The 16,908-nt window shown below is 46.1% G+C and overlaps 1 protein-coding gene across 1 annotated transcript in view; it reads left to right on the top strand.

Annotated features, from left to right (window-relative positions):
- The window catches only part of LOC115093503 (metalloreductase STEAP3-like), an 82,696-nt gene that overhangs the window by 4,601 nt on the left and 61,187 nt on the right, over positions 1–16,908 (top strand). The gene's annotated exons all lie outside the window — the stretch shown is intronic.

The raw sequence follows: 16,908 nt of genomic DNA, 5'->3' as shown, positions 1-16,908 counted from the left end.
GATCCACCCTCGATTGAGGAAACCCGAGTCCAGGATCCCGACAGCCAGGAACTCCAGATCCATGATCGCACTGGAGCACAGCACCATAGACTTAACATCAGCCCTAGAAATTTGAGGAGGAGTTCTAACCAGGAGCTGGGTTTCCAAAATAATAAAAAAAAAAAAAGTGTTAAACCTTCAAGGCTTTAATACACTTCTCTGCATTGGGGAGTAATAGCGCGCCACCATCAGATCATATGGTAATGAAGGCATTAGCTAACCTGTAGGCACATTTTTGTGTGCAAAGCTCATTAAATCACGCCCCAGTGGGAGGCAGGAGTCAGATCGCTGGAGCCAGGGATGGAGACGTAATGAGAAAACAGGAGGTTAGGGAAACCGAGGCCCTGCTTAAGACCCTTCCTGAATCCTTAAGTCTCCGAGAAGCTTAGAGGAACAAACAGAAACCTTTCCAGCGAGATTCCCTGCCCCCCAGTTTGGACACGGTCAACAAAATAACATAACACAAATAGTTTAGTGTTGAAAAGGAATGAATGTTAGTTGAGTTAATGGTGAAACATGAATTTCCCCCTTTTCGAGTGGGAGAGGTGGTTGGAGGGATTTCAGGAGGGGGCGCTCTTGGTTTTTGCTGTGAACTGGAAGGCCACAGTCCCTAGGTCTTCGGGGGGCTGAAACTGCCAACTGGATATTTGTCATAGTTTCCAAGTGGGAAGAGAGGATTCTCCAGTGCATGAGAGATATGAAGGGAGCACTTGCATTGGGAGCAAGAGACAGACCCATTTTCCTTCTAAGGTCTCAGGCAGCATTAAAATCCATGTTTGGGGGGGGGGGGGGTGCTGGTGGACTGTGTGAAACTTTACAGCTTGTTTCTTATACCAGCTAGCTTTTACATTTTATCTTCAGTAAAAGTGTCTTTTTTTGTTTGGTTTTTTTTGGAGCTACATTCAGTTATGGACTTTTTCTTTTTTGAATGACTGCAAGTGATCCCTTTGAGTTTTACTGCTTTGCTATCTCCCCCCCCCCCCCAAATGGAAAAATCCTTGCCTGGTCCTGGGACTACCTGGTAAAGGGGGAATTACATGCACCGACAACTGGCTCCTAAGGTATTTGAACGCGAGGCTATCGAGCTTGGCCCAGGACCCGTCTCCAATCTGAAACGTGTTGGCGCTTTACCTTTTTAGCAATCGCAGGTTAGGCAAGATTTTCATGAAATGATTTTTGGCACAGCGGTGCAGTTGCGTAACCCCTTTGTCTTTCTAAAGCCGGTGTCTCTTTTTCCTCTTTGGTGAAAAGCACGTCCCCGGCCTTCCCGCACTCGTTGGCGCGCCCGGAAGCTGCCAGGGAAGAGGGGCAGCAGCAGCGGAGGAAAGAAGGAAAGGACGGGTCAGACAGTGTCCAGCCCCATCCGATGCCCCCCCCCCCCCCCCCCACAAGCCTGCCAGTTAAGTTTTTCAATATGGATAGTTCCCTGGGAATTGACCTGAGACCAACAACTCATGTAACAGAAGCCCCCGAGCAACGTTCAGACAGGGGCGACTTTCACATGCTGCCGCACGGGGGAGCCAGAGATGAGTGTCTCCATGACCCTCTGCCCTTTCGCTGACCCGTCCAGGCTCCGGTGAACAAAGCAATTCTAATAATTTGACTGCCATAAAGGCACGTCAGTAGCCCTCTTTCTGTCTTGTTTTTTTGTTGTGGGTTGTTTGGGTTTTTTTTGGTCCTCCCGAGCCACTCGCTGCTCAGGACGCAAATAAATCAGGGGGGGGGGGGGGGGATGTCGCCTTCTTGTCTGTATAAGGTTCAGACGCTGGACATCACCATCGTGTATGCGGAGGACGGGGGTGGGCATAGGTGGGCGAGGGTTATCCACACCGGGAGGAAGCCGGGTTGTGATCGGTGCTTGAAACGGGGGAGGAGAAAGAAAGTCGGGGGGGGGGGGGTGTTTTCCGACGCAGAGTGGGTAGGGCAGCAAGGCAGAGCATGAAAAACCGAAATGAAGGGCTGAGCGAGAAACTCCCCGAACGAATCCCTATGTGACGGCCTTTTCCTTCTGCCCCTTTCTGATTCGTTTGTATCCGTAGGTCGGCGCTGGCACTGATCTCCCATGAGCTGCTGTTCATTTCAAACCATTATTTATACAATGAAAGTTTCATCTCCGGCGACCTCAGGCCAGGCACTAATCTTCATGTAACCCTTTCTTGGCGGATGGCTCATATCCTGGAGGGTCATAAAAGATTTTATAACGGGGGCTGTCCTCACACGTCTCCTTCCCTTTTCCCAAGCCCCCAAGGTGTGGGTCCTTTCTCTGGGGGTGCAGGCTAACCTTTTCGGGCCCAGGCAGTGGTGCTCTCCCATGTGTGTGTGTGTGTGTGTGTGTTACCATAGCTCTTTGGGACAGGTACACTTACAAACCAGGCAGGACTCACGGGAGGACCGGTGTTCAAATTAAAGTTTACTGTAATTCCTCTTAAAAGGATCAATAGGCACAAAACAAAATGTTCCGATACTTCCCGTGTTCCCAGAGTTACATGTGACAGGATGTGAATGATCTCTAAGTCTGTGGAAATGTCCCTGCAGGCGGGGGCTTGGAACAGGGGCATCCTCCATGGTGAGGAAAGATGATTATCCCAAGGTGGCTGGGTAATTGTAACAGTGACCGGATTCCTTCCCGCAGACCCTGAGCTCCACGTTGAAGCCTGAACGTCACCTGGCAGTGTCCTGTGTCCCAGGGTGGAGACTCCGGTTGGGGGGGGGGGGGTCTCCTGATGTTTCTCCCTTCATGATTCCTCTTTATCAGGCAGAAGCTGCCCCCCCCCCCCCCCCCCCCCCAAGGAGGCAAGGCCTCTGCTGGAAACAGCTGCCACAGTCTCCGGGGGAGGGGCGGCAGATAAATACTCCCTGTCCCCAAAGGTGGGAAATTGCAAGCTTGAATCAGGACCTCTTCTTGCGCAGGGTGCTGCAACCTCCTCTTGTGCTGGTCGGCAAGGTGTACAGCCCCTCCTGACCACACTGAGCAGGGGATTCTGCCTGCCGGGAAAGGACAGCTCAAAATTGCAGAGAAGCTGGAAAAACTGTAAAACTCACTCTTAAAGCCTTTCTTCCCTCTGGCTCTATTACAGGAACTGGCCAGGCATGTGCCTCTCTCCTCCTTTGTCAGACTGGGGGGCCTAGTCAGAAAGCGCACACAAACACACAACAACCCCCCCCCCCCCCCCCGTGCCTAAGGGTTGTCCAATTCCAGACAAAATCTAGGGGAGATACTGTAATGAATGCTTTATCCCTCTGCAGCTGACTATATATAAGGGCAGGAACAAGGAACATCTAGGAGACCCCAGAGTCTACAGAACCTTAAGAAGCGCTGCAGTTTTGGGCATGGAGAGAGAATCAGAAGGAAGATGTACAGGGAGGAAAATGAGAAGGTGGTGGTTTGGTATTTTAAGTAGCGTGCTTTAGGAGTAGAATAGATAAATGTGAATCAGTTATTTACTCTTTCAGATAATAGACTAGGGGGCACACCATAAAGTTAGCAAATAGCACATTTAAAACAAATTGGAGAAAATTGTTTTTTTTTTACTGAAAGTACATTAAGTTTTGGAATTCATTGCCAGAGGATGTGATTAGGGCAGTTAGTGTAGCTGGGCATAAAAAATGGTTTGGATAAGTTCCTGGAGGAGAAGTCCATAAACTGTAGTCCTGGGGGAATTCTGTGCTGCTGTGGAATGCAGAATATGTGCGGAATTCCCCTCTTGCACAGCTGCACAGAATTTGGCAGGCTCCAGCATGCCACAAGCAGAGCACATCCTGCTTGTGGCAAAGATGAAGCAGGCCCAGGCATGCCAGGAGAGGAGGCCATCCTGCAGCAGGCCCCGGAGAGAGAGAGAGTGTGTGTGTGTGTGTGTAAGACTGTAAGCATGGGGTATGAGAGAAAAGCATGTGTGAGGGTACATGGGTACCAGAGAGAGGGAGTCTGTGAGAAGATTGTGAAGGGAGTGTGCATATGTGAGAGTTTGGGAGCCTGGTGTATGTTAAAAAAGGGATTGGGTGTATGTGAGGGTGCTTGTTTGTGAGAGAGAGCCTGCGTGAAAGTGTGTGTGTGTATGTGTCTGTATGTGAGAGAGAGAGCCTATGGTGGGGGAGGGGGAGAGTGTGAGCGAGAGAGGGAGCCAGTGTGCAGGGGTGTGTGAGAGAGAGACATAAGTAGCCTATATGAGAGTGTATGTGTAAGAAGAGAGAAAGGGTGTGCGAGAGAGAGAGGGAACCTGTATGAGTGGTTATGTATGTGCAGTAGAGAGAGGGAGCCGGTGTGAGTGAGAGAGAGGAACAGAGGGAGCCTGTGTGAGGGGCAGTACTGAGTCAAACTCTGGAAGTGGAGATAAAGTGGAAGGGGTTGAACCTAGAGAGGGAGGGGAGAGAGAGTGTGGCAGGTGGAGGAGTTGGGTCCTGAGAGGGTAAAGTGAAAGGAGACTGGCCAGGAGAGTAGGGAGAGAGGGTGGAAGAGACAGTCTTACAATGAACTTTTAGGGAAATTCTGCTCAAAATATTTAAAACTCTACATCTTTAAGTAATAACTTTTTTTCTCTTTACCTTTTAAATTAATTAGAGTATCATGTATATTGTTATTTTGACCAATATAAAGTATGTAGAATTTTAAGTTTTTGTGGACAGAATTCGCCCAGGAGTAAAACTGCTATTAAACAAAGTGACTTAGAGCAGTGGTTCTCAACCGGTGTGTCGCCAAGAACATGCAGGTGTGTCACCACACTTCCCGGTCCCCCTCTGACCCAGTTGCTGCTCGGTCCTCCTCCGCCCGGGCTTAAAATGCTGTCAGCCCGGGCGGAACACGGCAGGACAGCTGGAGTCAGTGGCATCGGCTTGGTCTCTTCTTCCTGCCCCCCCCGTCCCCCCCCCCCCCCGCGGCCCGGAAGAGGAAGTGGTGAGCAGCGGGTGCATGCACGGGAAGAAGGGACTATGCTAGTGTGGTCAGCGTGGGCCCGAAGAATAGAAGAGAGGCGCGGCCTGAAGAATGTGCAGTGCGGCTCGGAAGAAAATGAAGAAGAACGTCCACCCCCGCGGCTGATGGGACTCCTCTCCGCGAGGGCTGAAAGTGAAGGAGGTTAGGGTTAGGAGGAGGCTGCTGCTGCCGCTAGTTCCGGGGGGAGGGAGAGAGAGTGAATGAATGAGCAAGCAAGCATGGTGGTATGTGTGTGAGTGAGAGAGCATGTATGTGAATGACTGAGAGCCTGTATATGTGAAAGAGAATATATGTTTGTGATTGAGAGCCTGCCTGTGAGAGAGAGCATGAATGTAAATTTACGATTGGGAACCTGTATGTGTAAGTTTGTGATTGAAAACCTGTTTGTGTGAAAGAGTATGTGTGTATGATTGAGATCCTTTGTGTGTGAGAGAGATCATGTATATGTATGATTAAGAGCCTGTGTGTATAAGTAAGAGAGAGAGCATGTATGTCTGTGTGTGATTGAGAGCTGGTTTAGGTGATGGAGCATGTGAGTATGTGATTGAGAGCCTGTGTTTAAACGAGAGAGAGAGACCATGTGTGTCTGTGTGTGATTGAGAGCTGATTTAGGTGAGGGAGCATGTGAGTATGTGATTGAGAGCCTGTGTGTAAATGAGAGAAAGAGAGGACATGTTTGTAAGCATGTGAATGAGAGTCTGTGTGTGAGAGAAAAAGACAGCATGTATGTGTGGTCCCAAACTCATTGCTAAACCCATCGCCAATATCATAAATTCTTCAATCAACTCTGGCATTGTACCGGACTCCCTCAAACAAGCTATTGTTAAGCCCATAATGAAGAAACCAAAACTGATCCCTCAGATCTTTCCAATTACCGCCCCCATTTCGAACCTCCCTTTCATCTCTAAACTCCTGGAAAAAACTATCAATAAACAGCTCATGGAATACCTTGAAGACAATCACATCCTCTACCCTGCTCAGTACGGCTTCAGGAAATTCCACACCACAGAAACCCTTCTTCTCTCCCTCTCTGACTATCTACTAAAAGGCATGGACAAAGGACAGTCTTTCCTTCTCACCTTCCTTGACATCTCTGCTGCCTTTGATATTATTAGCCATCACATTCTCCTGCAACGCCTCTCTGAGATTGGTATCTCCGGCTCTGCCCTAAACTGGTTCCGATCGTACCTCAGTAACCGCAATTTCAAAGTTAAAATAGGAAATCATGAATCCAAAGCCATTCCTCTTAACCAAGGAGTCCCACAAGGATCCTCCCTGTCGTCCACCCTTTTTAATATTTGCTTCCTTCCTCTCTGTCATCTCCTCTCCAGCCTCAAGCTACCCCACTTCATCTATGCAGACGATGTACAGATACTTATCCCTATCTCAGACACTCTCCCGAATGCCTTAAAAATCTGGAACTCCATGCTCCTCTCAATCAACAAACTGCTAAATTCTATTCATCTTTCCCTTAACACCACTAAAACTGAAATTATGCTAATCATGTCACCAAGCCACCACATCACGCTCCCCCTATCATCTCTCCCACCACCCTCCTTTCAGCTTTCCCAACATGCCAGAGACCTAGGGGTCATCAGTGACAATAGCTTAATCTAAAGAAGTTCATCAGCAATACCCTAAAGGATGGCTTCTTCAAACTCCAAACCCTCAAAAAACTGAAACCTCTTCTACACCCCACTGACTTCCGCACTGTACTTCAAGCAACAATTCTATCCAAACTTGACTACTGTAACTCCCTCCTCTTGGGGTTACCTAAGAATGTCACACAACCCTTACAAATTCTACAAAACACCACTGCTCGAATCATAACCAACACACGCAGAAATGAGCATATAACCCCCATACTCATGAACCTTCACTGGCTCCCTATTACTTCTCGTATTCAGTACAAATCCCTCTCTCTCATTCACAAAGCCCTTTACAACCCAGAAATGTACTGGCTTAATGGTTCCCTTAAATTCCACCAAGCCAAGAGACCCACAAGACACCAATATCATGCAACCATGCTAACCCTCTCTCACAAAACCACCAAACTGGCCGCAACTAGAGCTCGTCTACTCTCTGTATCAGGACCAACCCTTTGGAACACTATGCCAGTAGATCTACGCCAAGGGGCTTGCCATAAAACATTTAAACGAAAACTCAAAACATGGCTTTTCACGAAGGCATTCAAATAGTACATATCACCAAAACTCACTCATTCTGCTCTCCCCTCAATCTTCTTTGCCAACAAAACACTCTCCCTGCCACACAATGCCTCTACCCTCACCACTCCTCCTCTCCCGCGTCCCTGCCCCTAACAGATCCATCAGTTCTAACTTTACAATCCCTCATAAAATAACTCCCTCTCTTAGTTGCTACCATCTTGGATTTTCAACTTCATGCCTTGACTTACATATCTTCAATAATGTACACTCTGTATATAGTTTTATAATCATATATGCTACTTCCTCCCAATGCATCTATTGTAAATAGTTCCTTGCAATCTTTGCAACTCCTCCTTTCCCTCCCCCATGCAACCCTTTCAACTCTTCATTCCCCTCCCTATATGCAATATTAGGGATGTGAATCGTTTTTGAATGATTAAAATTATCGTCAGATAATTTTAAAATCATCCTAAATTGTTAGAGTGCACGATACAATACAAATGCCCCCAATTTATCATCAGGGGCATTTGTATTGTATCGTTAAATAGGGCACGGGAAAACCGGCACACCAAAACAACCCCTAAACCCACCCGACCCTTTAAAACCAATTCCTTACCCTCCCCCACCCTCCCGAACCCCCTCAAAATGTTAAATTACCTGGTGGTCCAGTGGGGGGGGGGATCCCGGCGTGATCTCCCGCTCTCGGGCCATCGGCGCCATTTTGGCTGCCACTAATTAAAATGGCGCCGATGGCCCGATTAAAAAAAACAAAAAACCACCCGACCCTTTAAATCGACCCCCCTTAGCCTCCCCCACCCTCCCGACCCTTTTTTTTTAGGGAGGCCCGCGCCGCTAAAAAAAACCAACCCTCCCGACCCTCCCCCCCCCCCAAAACCTTTTAAAATTACCTGGTGGTCCAGGGGGTCCTCGGGGAGAGATTTCCCGTTCCCAGGCATCAGCTGTTCTAAAAAAAAATGGCGCCGATGCCCCTTTGCCCTTACTATGTGACAGGGTATCCGTGCCATTGGCCGGCCCCTGTCACATGGTAGGAGCACTGGGGCCGGCCAATGGCACGGATATCCTGTCACATAGTAAGGGCAAAGGGGCATCGGCGCCATTTTTTTTTTAGAACAGCTGATGCCTGGGAACGGGAAATCTCTCCCCGAGGACCCCCTGGACCACCAGGTAATTTTAAAAGGTTTTGGGGGGGTCGGGAGGGTGGGGTCGATTTAAAGGGTCGGGTGGGTTTTTTTTTTTTTTTTTAGCGGCGCGGGCCTCCCTAAAAAAAAAATTAGCGATGTGAATTGGAATCGGAAACGATTCCAATTCATATATCTTAACGATCAGATTCCCCCCCCCCCCCCCAGCCGAATCTGATCGTTAAGACGATCTGGCACACGATTCACATCTCTGTGCAATATACAACCCCTATCCACTCTATACATTCTGTCCATCTTCATCCTACCTCTACCCCTTTCTTTCTTTCCCCCCACTCCATCCCCCAACCATTTCTCTCAATACCATCTCAGTTATCCAACAACCTCTATTTAAGTCTCTCTATTTAAGCCTCATTCATTATATAGTTTATTTAATTTTGTTTTATTCACTGTTTTCCTATAAGTTCTATGTAAAGCCTCTGTTTTGCTGATTTTGAAGTTATAATGTAAACCGAACTGATGTTATCCTACGAAGTCCGGTATATAAAAACCATTTAAAAAAATAAATAAATAAATAAATGTGTGTGATTGAAAGCCTGTGTGTGTAAGTTTGAGATTGCAAACCTGTTTGGGTGAAAGAGTATGTGTGTATGATTGAGATCCTTTGTGTGTGTGAGAGATCATGTGTGTGTATGATTAAGAGAGAGAGCATGTGTGTCTGTGTGAGATTGAGAGCTGGTTTAGGTGAGGGAGCATGTGAGTATGTGATTGAGAGCCTGTGTGTAAATGAGAGAAAGAGAGGACATGTTTGTAAGCATGTGAATGAGAGTCTGTGTGTGATTGAAAGCCTGTGTGTGTAAGCGTGAAAAGATAGACAGCATGTGTTTAAATGGTAATTAAGAGCCTATATAAGTGAGAGAAAAAGCATGTGTATATGTGAGTGACTGAGAGCATGTGTATATAGGTGTGTAATTGAGAGCCAGTGTAAGAGAGAGCGCTGGTATGTGACAGAGAGAGAGGAGAAAGTTCCAAGCAAACCACCCTTCCTCCTGCTAATTCAAAACAATTTCAGGACACCTGGATGTCAAACATTTCCAGGTATGCAGAGCAAAAACATTTTTGTATCCTTATTTTTCATTACTGGGTCATTGTGTCTGCTATTTTGAAATATTTTATTGGTATCTAGAAAATTTTTATGAGTTTTTAATTATTGGATATTCCACTCATCAGCTGTTTCGAAATAATCTGTTCTTTTTGTTAGTATGGTTTTACTGCTACTGATTTTATATTTCTTGATTTGTTTTATAAGGATGGGTGATGTTTCTTTTTTCCTTTATTACACTGCATACAGAGACTCTGGCTTATTGCAGTTTCCAATTCAGTTTTTGTCTGCATGCTTCTAGTTATGTGTTTTGGTCTCTTTATTCTTTGTTAGGTGAGGGTCAGCACATGTGACTCAGGTGAGGTTTTCTGCTGGCGTGTTGCTTCTGTGTAGGGCTCTATAGCAGCCTGGCTTGGTCCGTTTTCCTAATAGGAGATGTATTGGTGTCTTCAGTGTTGCTTTTTCTTAGGTAAGGTGGTTACTGTTTAAGTGCTGGAAATTGGTGCTGTTTTGGTGTGGGATGTTTACTATTTATGCAATTTCTGTTCAGACAGAATATGTATCTTTTCCTTGTGTCATTTTAAACAATAAAAATAATTACCGGACCTTTACTTTTTATTTTCGCCATGAATTGTAATGAGCAGTGTGTCACACATGTGAGCGTGGCCTGAACAGTGTGTCACGATGGGAAAAAGGTTGAGAACCACTGACTTAGAGAATAGGCACTGCTATTACTGGCATTGGTAGCATGGGATCTGTTTAGTGTGTGGGTACTTGCCAGGTGATTGTAACCTGGATTGGACCTGCTGGGCTTGATGGACCCCCTCAGTCTCACCCAGTGTGTTCTTAGGTACAGTAGCACCGCTGCGGTGCAGCTCCTCTTAATATTACCTGGTCAGGAGAATGCTAAACCCTCTTGGATTTGAATGATGACTTATTTACAGTCTGCTGAATATAGACCTCTGTTTTTATTGTGCAATTACCACAGTCTATTAGTCAGATTAGAATAATGTTTATTGGTAGTTGCGGTGTTTTAAAACAAATACAATTAAGCATGCACAGGATTGATTACAGAATGAAAAGAGAAAGTTTACAGATAATGTTTGTGATCTGTAGCTATGGATTTTTTTTTTTTAATTCAATATAAACCGTTGTCAGCCTTTGAAAAAAATGTATCATACACCCAGATTTCAGTACTGGCTCATAGAGGAAGCTCGTGAATAAAGTTGAGCAGCATGGGGTACATTCCTAGGTGGTGGACTGGATTAGAAGTTGTTTGAGTGGTAGCAGAAGGGAAATCGCCCAGAGAGGTGATTAGTGGAGCGTCTCCAAGCATGGTTCTGGGCTCAGTTCTGTTCAGTATCTTTGGGAGTGATATTATGGAAAGGTTAAAAGGCAAAGTTTTTTTTGGGGGGGGGGGTTTGTCATTTTTGCAGACAACACTAAGATATGCAACAGAATGGAGAGGCCTGAGGGAATAGGCAGAATGCAAAGTGATTATGAAAGTTTGAGGAATGGTTGAAGGCTTGGTAGTTTAAAATTCAGTGCAAAAAAAGTGCAGTCATGCATTTGGGGTGCGAAAAATCCAAAGGAGCTGTACATGAAGTGGGGTGAGGGTAGCAGGAGAGATGCAGATGTACACTGATCAAAAGAGAAACCTCAGGATGACAGCATCTGATCTCAAGCAGGCCGATACAGAACAGTGCGCTCAGCCCCCGTTTGGTCGCGCGTTTTAGACGTGCCATTATTATCCCTTATACTGTAAGGGGTAATAGCGCATGGAAAACGTGCAGCCAACCCCCTTGAAACTAATAGCGCTGATCACATGCAAATGCATGTTGATGAGCCTATTAGTTGTTACCCCAGAATACTGAAAGTAAATGTGCGGGCCAAGCCACACATTTTACTTTCAGAAATTAATGCCTGGCCAAGGGCAGATGTTAACTTTTGAAAGCACAGGAAAAGTGTACAGAAAAGCAGAAAAAACTGCTTTTCTGTACACCCTCCGACTTAATATCATAGCGATATTAAATCGGAGGCCCCCCCAAAAAAAAAAAAAATCTGCCCACTGGTTGGCAGGTTCGAAAACAGTAAAATTAAGCGTCGGTTGTCAGACCTGCTGACAGCCGCCGCTTCCGCTAGTAAAGGGGGCGCGGGCCCTAATTTAAATACAAAATCACGCGCCCAGGAGAGGTGCCTGGGTGCGCGTCGGGAGAGCGAGCGCTCAACATGGAGCGCCGGCTCTCCCGCACTTTTTAATGAATTGGCCTGAAGGTAGGGAAACAGGGTGGCTAGAGCCAGAGGGATGCTGGGCTGCACAGAGAGAGGCATAACCAGTAGGAAAAAAGCAGGTGATAACGCCACTGTACGGGGTTGTTGGTTAAGCCTCATTTAAGAATATTGTGTTCAGGGCTGGAGGCCGTATCTCTCAAAGGACAGAGAGAGGCAACCAGAATGATGTAGGGCCCACACCAAAAGAGACACGAGATGAGCACCCGAACATGTATATCTTAGAGAGAGACAGTGGGAAATATGATACAGGCATTCAAGTATCTGAAAGATAATTAATGCACAAATAAACATTTTTCAGTGGCAAGCACTAGGATGGTCACAGCAGCTTGAAGCGACAAGGAGATAGATTCAGGCACAACCTCAGAAGATATCTTAATCACAGAGAATGTTTTGGGTGCATGGAATGCCCTCTCGGTGGAGGTGGTAGAGACGAAGATGGTAGGTGAACTAAAAAAAAAAAAAAAAAAAGTTTGGGATTGACACAAGAGGATCCCATATTGGCAAGAAGATGACAAAACACTGGGGTGACCTACATGGAGACACGATTCAACCAGAATCCACACTGAAATGATTTATATTTTGTTTCCAAGAAAGGCATGAGAGTTACCTACATAGAGCAGCAGTTCCAACCCAGAACAGAAGGCAGTGGGATTGCACAGAGCCGGGGTTTGCAAGCTCATCTCACCGGGCAGACAGGGAGGGCCATTTCAGTCTCTCTCTGTCCTCCTTTTGTCTCTTACTATATGATGGGCTCAGGTCACATCCACGTTTGGCTCCTGACTTCTGTTATCCTGTGTCCATGTCTGGTTTCCTCTGATGTTGCTGGGAAACAGGTGTGGACACCTGATTCCTTATGGACTTTTAGTTTTCAGGTGACAACTTTTTTTTTTCTTTTTCAGTGAGAATTTCATCTAATTTCAGAATCTGTATTCTGCAGCTCCTGACCACACAATTTCTGCAAAGGCCACCTCTGCTGTCGGGACCCCTTTAAATGGGGCTTAGCAAGTGTATTTATTTACTCAAGCTTACTTGTACCTTTGTTATTGCAGTGCTAGAGATGTTCCTCCACCCATATACCCCCTGTAACTGAGTCCTGTTCACTGGATTTTAATTCCTTAGAGTCCAGGACTGGAAAAATCCCAGAAGCAAGGTACCTAAAATTCAGAAAACCAAAAAGATATTAAAAAAAAAAAAAAACCTAAAAAAGAAAAGAGCAAAATTAAAAAAAAATAACCAAACAAAACAGCAACAACAACAAATAAGAGGTGCAGTAAAGAAGAAAAAACATTTCTCCTGGCTCCTAAAAATGTTTGACTAGTGCATGTATTTTCTAAACATATTTTCACCCCTGCTTAGGCCAGTGGTTTCCACACTCTCTTCTCCAGAACCTCAGCCAGGTTTGGTGTTCAGGATCAATGCAAGGAAGGCTCATTTAAGATATATTTGCATGTTGTAATAACCCTGAAAACCTGGCTTGGTTGAGTTCTCGAGGACTGGTTTTTGGACAATGATTTGGTAAATTTTAGCTTTAAAGTAGCGCCAGCATGCACCAGCTCTCGGGCCAGTATCGACCAGCACTGGTGCTCCATACGTAATCCCTGCGTAATGCGTTGTCTGCTCGGCTTCTCGGTGCCAAGAAACACAGAGGGGGCAAGGAGCACTGGCTGACAGCTGCCCCGGCTTCACGGTGCTGTTCTGTTCAGCTGGCCCGAGCTAGTGTTTTTTTTTTTTTGTAAGTCAGACCTTACAGATTCCGTTTTAAACTCCCAAGTTCTGCCAAGCGAAAAGGCTTTGATTAGCAGGAGGATTCCAGTGGTGGTAAAACAGCTTGGCGGACATGAAGTGTGTTTCTCTGGAGGCCTTTTGTTGTTGAGACACTAAACCGAAGCTCTTTCTGCTGGCTTGGGAATGGGGTGAGGTTCTGGCCGTCATGAGTCGCTGCTGGTTTGGAAGTTCATCTCCCCCCTTCCAGAGCAGCTTTTGCTTTTGCCTGGACCTTCGTCCTCCCACCACTGTGGTCCTTGTTTGGTGCTCCCTTGACACAGGCATCAACAGAATATGGGATACGAGAGAGACGTCGGTCAGTCCACTTCAAGGGAGGGAGCAGGTGACGTTTTCACAGGTTAGTTCTCTTTCCAAGCTACCTGAGCAGTGGCTCAGCAGAATATGACCTGGCAGCTGGGGTTGCATGGGTTAATTAGTGTGTAATGTAGAATATTGTACACCATGAATAACGAATAATGCATGCTGTGGGGAAATCCTCCCCCCCTGAGGGTCAGGTCTGCGGAGGCTGTCCTCTTGGGTTAGGCAAGAGTGGACGGGAAGACTTGTTTTTCCATGAAAGCCACCAAGGTCATGAGCTGTTGTGCTGTCGGATACTTCTGCAGTTCTTTTTTTTTTGTAACTCCTTAACGTTACAGTGATCCTCTGTCTGTCAAACACGTTCCCGCCTCTAAGGTGCTCTGTTCCTCTCTTCCAAAGAAAAAGAGGGGAGAGGTCTTGGAGGCCCTCATTCTACCAACATCAATCCCCCCCCCCCCCCCATCCCTTGAAAAAAAAAAGTTAATAAGAAAAAGTGCGATGGGACGCCCTGATTGACCTCATTAGTTGGCCAGACATTTAATTCTTTGTTTATCCCATTGGAATTGGCTTGTTTGTCTGGCTCTTTATTTTCCATTGCCGCTTGAGAAAGGAGAGATGGTGAGGATTAATCTGTATTAAAAAAAAAAAACAAACCAGGAGATGTGATCATATTTGCTCTGTTTACTGACCAGCGTATCATTTTAAGAGCTGTGTACTCTGGACCCCCCCTCATGCTAACCTCTTCAAAAGCACAGCCAGTGACATCGCAGGTTGGTCTTTCTTGATGCACACAAACAGGACTATCTTTATCTGGGAGAAGGGGGCTTATTCTATTATGTTTTCAAAGTTCAAAATAGCACGTTACAGCACGCTTGGTGATATCAGAATCCTATACCAGGGAACGCCACAAAAGAGCTTTTTACGCATTTTCAGCATCCGTTAAAGAATGGTTAATAATAAGATATTGATGCTTTTGATTCCATGCTTCTCTAGACGTTTTCCATTAGCCTGAATGCCTGTTTGCTTACATCTCGGCCTTCTGTATCCCTTTGCTGTTGCACGTACTAGCGTGAAATGACCAACCCCAGACATCTGACACACACACACAGCCCAGTACCAGGGCTTAATTTATGGGGGGAATGGCTTGGAATGCAGTTCCGCCACTTTTCAGGCCTAAGAGGCAGAGCAACAGTGTCTGGTCCAGCCCCTCCCTTCCAGGCAGCCTGCAGGGAAGAGGAGGAGAAGGGGGGTGAGTCTGGAGCACACAGAGAAGAGAGCAGCCACTCTACTCCCTACTCCAGCCCTTCCCCCTCCTCTCCTTCTGTATTGCAGGGAAAACAAGGGGAAGGGGTAATGCTGAAGCAGACACTGCAGAGCAAAGAACAGCCCTCCCCCCCCCCTTCTCCCCCCCCAAGAAAGGTTTTGAATTGGCACAAGTCTGAAACCTGTGAACAGTAACGCCGATTGTCAAGCCCCAGCCTTGACGAATGGCACTGCTGCTCACAACTTTCAAACTTCTGTTAGTTCATCCCCTTTCTATCCCCATTACCGAGGGCCTCATTTTGGGCATTCTGCCACCTTTCTTCTTCTGAGACCCGAGAAAGCGGAGCAGAGTCGGCAGTGTAAATCGGTTCTGGCTCCCCTGAGGAAGCAGTTGCATGGGTTATACATGCGCCCCCAGCCCTGGGAGGAAGCAGAGAAAAAAAGAGAGTGCGTTGGAGCTGCTTGTCCTGAGACGAGGGCAGTCGCGTGGCATTGATTGGGGGGGGGGGGGGGAGGGAGTCAGAGAGAGAGAGTTCACACCTGACCCTGGACCTGCCCATCTCACCCCCACCCCAATTCCACTTCCTTTTTGTCAACAAATTTAAGCCCTGCCCAGCAGGTTCTGTGTTCGTGACCCGGGTACTAAGTAGAGGCAGAAATTCACAGTGGGCTGTAGCATTTTCTTTCTGTATTAGGAGATGTGTGCGCCGCTGGGGAGCTGGTGTTGAGTTGCGCATGGGACTTTAGATGCTCCTGGGTCCAAAGTAGAAGAACCACAATGGGCAAACTGGATGGGCCAATTTGGTAGATGTAGAGTATTTGGATTTTCAGAAGGTGATTGACAAAGTTCCTCGTGAGAGGCTTCTAGGAAAAGTAAAAAGTCATGGGATAGGTGGCAATGTCCTTTCATGGATTACAAACTGGCTAAAAGACAGGAAACAGAGAGTAGGATTAGGTGGTCAGTTTTCTCAGTGGAAAAGGGTAAACAGTGGAGTGCCTCAGGGATCTGTACTTGGACCGGTGCTTTTATTTATTTATATATATATATATATATATATATATATATATATATATATATATATATATATGAGATCTGGAAAGGAATACGACAAGTGAGGTAATCACATTTGCAGATGGAACAAAAGTATTCAGAGTAGTTAAATCACAGGCAGATTGTGATAAATTGCAGGAAGACCTTGTGAGACTGGAAAATTGGGCATCCAAATGGCAGATGAAATTTAATGTGGATAAGTGTAAGGTGATACATATAAGGAAAAATAACCCATGCTACAGTTACAAGATATTAGGTTCCATATTAGAAGCTACCACCCAGGAAAGAGATCTAGGTGTCATAGTGGATAACACATTGAACTCGTCGGTTCAGTGTGCTGCAGCAGTCAAAAAAGCAAACAGAATGTTGGGAATTATTAGAAAGGAAATGGTGAATAAAACGGAAAATGTCATAATGCCTCTGTATCGCTCCATGGTGAGACCACACCTTGAGTACTGTGCACAGTTCTGGTCGCTGCATTTCAAAGATATAATTGCGATGGAGAAGGTACAGAGAAGGGTGACCAAAATAATAAAGGGGATGGAACAGCTCCCCTATGAGGAGAGACTAAAAAGGTTGGGGCTGTTCAGCTTGGAGAAGAGATGGCTGAGGGGGAGGGGGGGCGGATATGATAGAGGTGTTTAAAATCATGAGAGGTCTAGAACAGGTAATGTGAATCGGTTATTTACCCTTTCAGATAATAGAAGGACTAGGGGGCACTCCATGAAGTTAACATGTAGCACATTTAAAGCTAATCAGAGAAAATTATTTTTAACTCAACACACAATTAAACTCTGGAATTTGTTGTCAGGGGATGTGGGTAA

Source organism: Rhinatrema bivittatum, chromosome 6 (genome assembly GCF_901001135.1).
Source record: "Rhinatrema bivittatum chromosome 6, aRhiBiv1.1, whole genome shotgun sequence".
Taxonomy (NCBI): Eukaryota; Metazoa; Chordata; class Amphibia; order Gymnophiona; family Rhinatrematidae; genus Rhinatrema; species Rhinatrema bivittatum.
The sequence above is the reverse complement of the archived record's forward strand: the minus strand, read 5'-3'. Positions and strand labels throughout refer to the sequence as shown.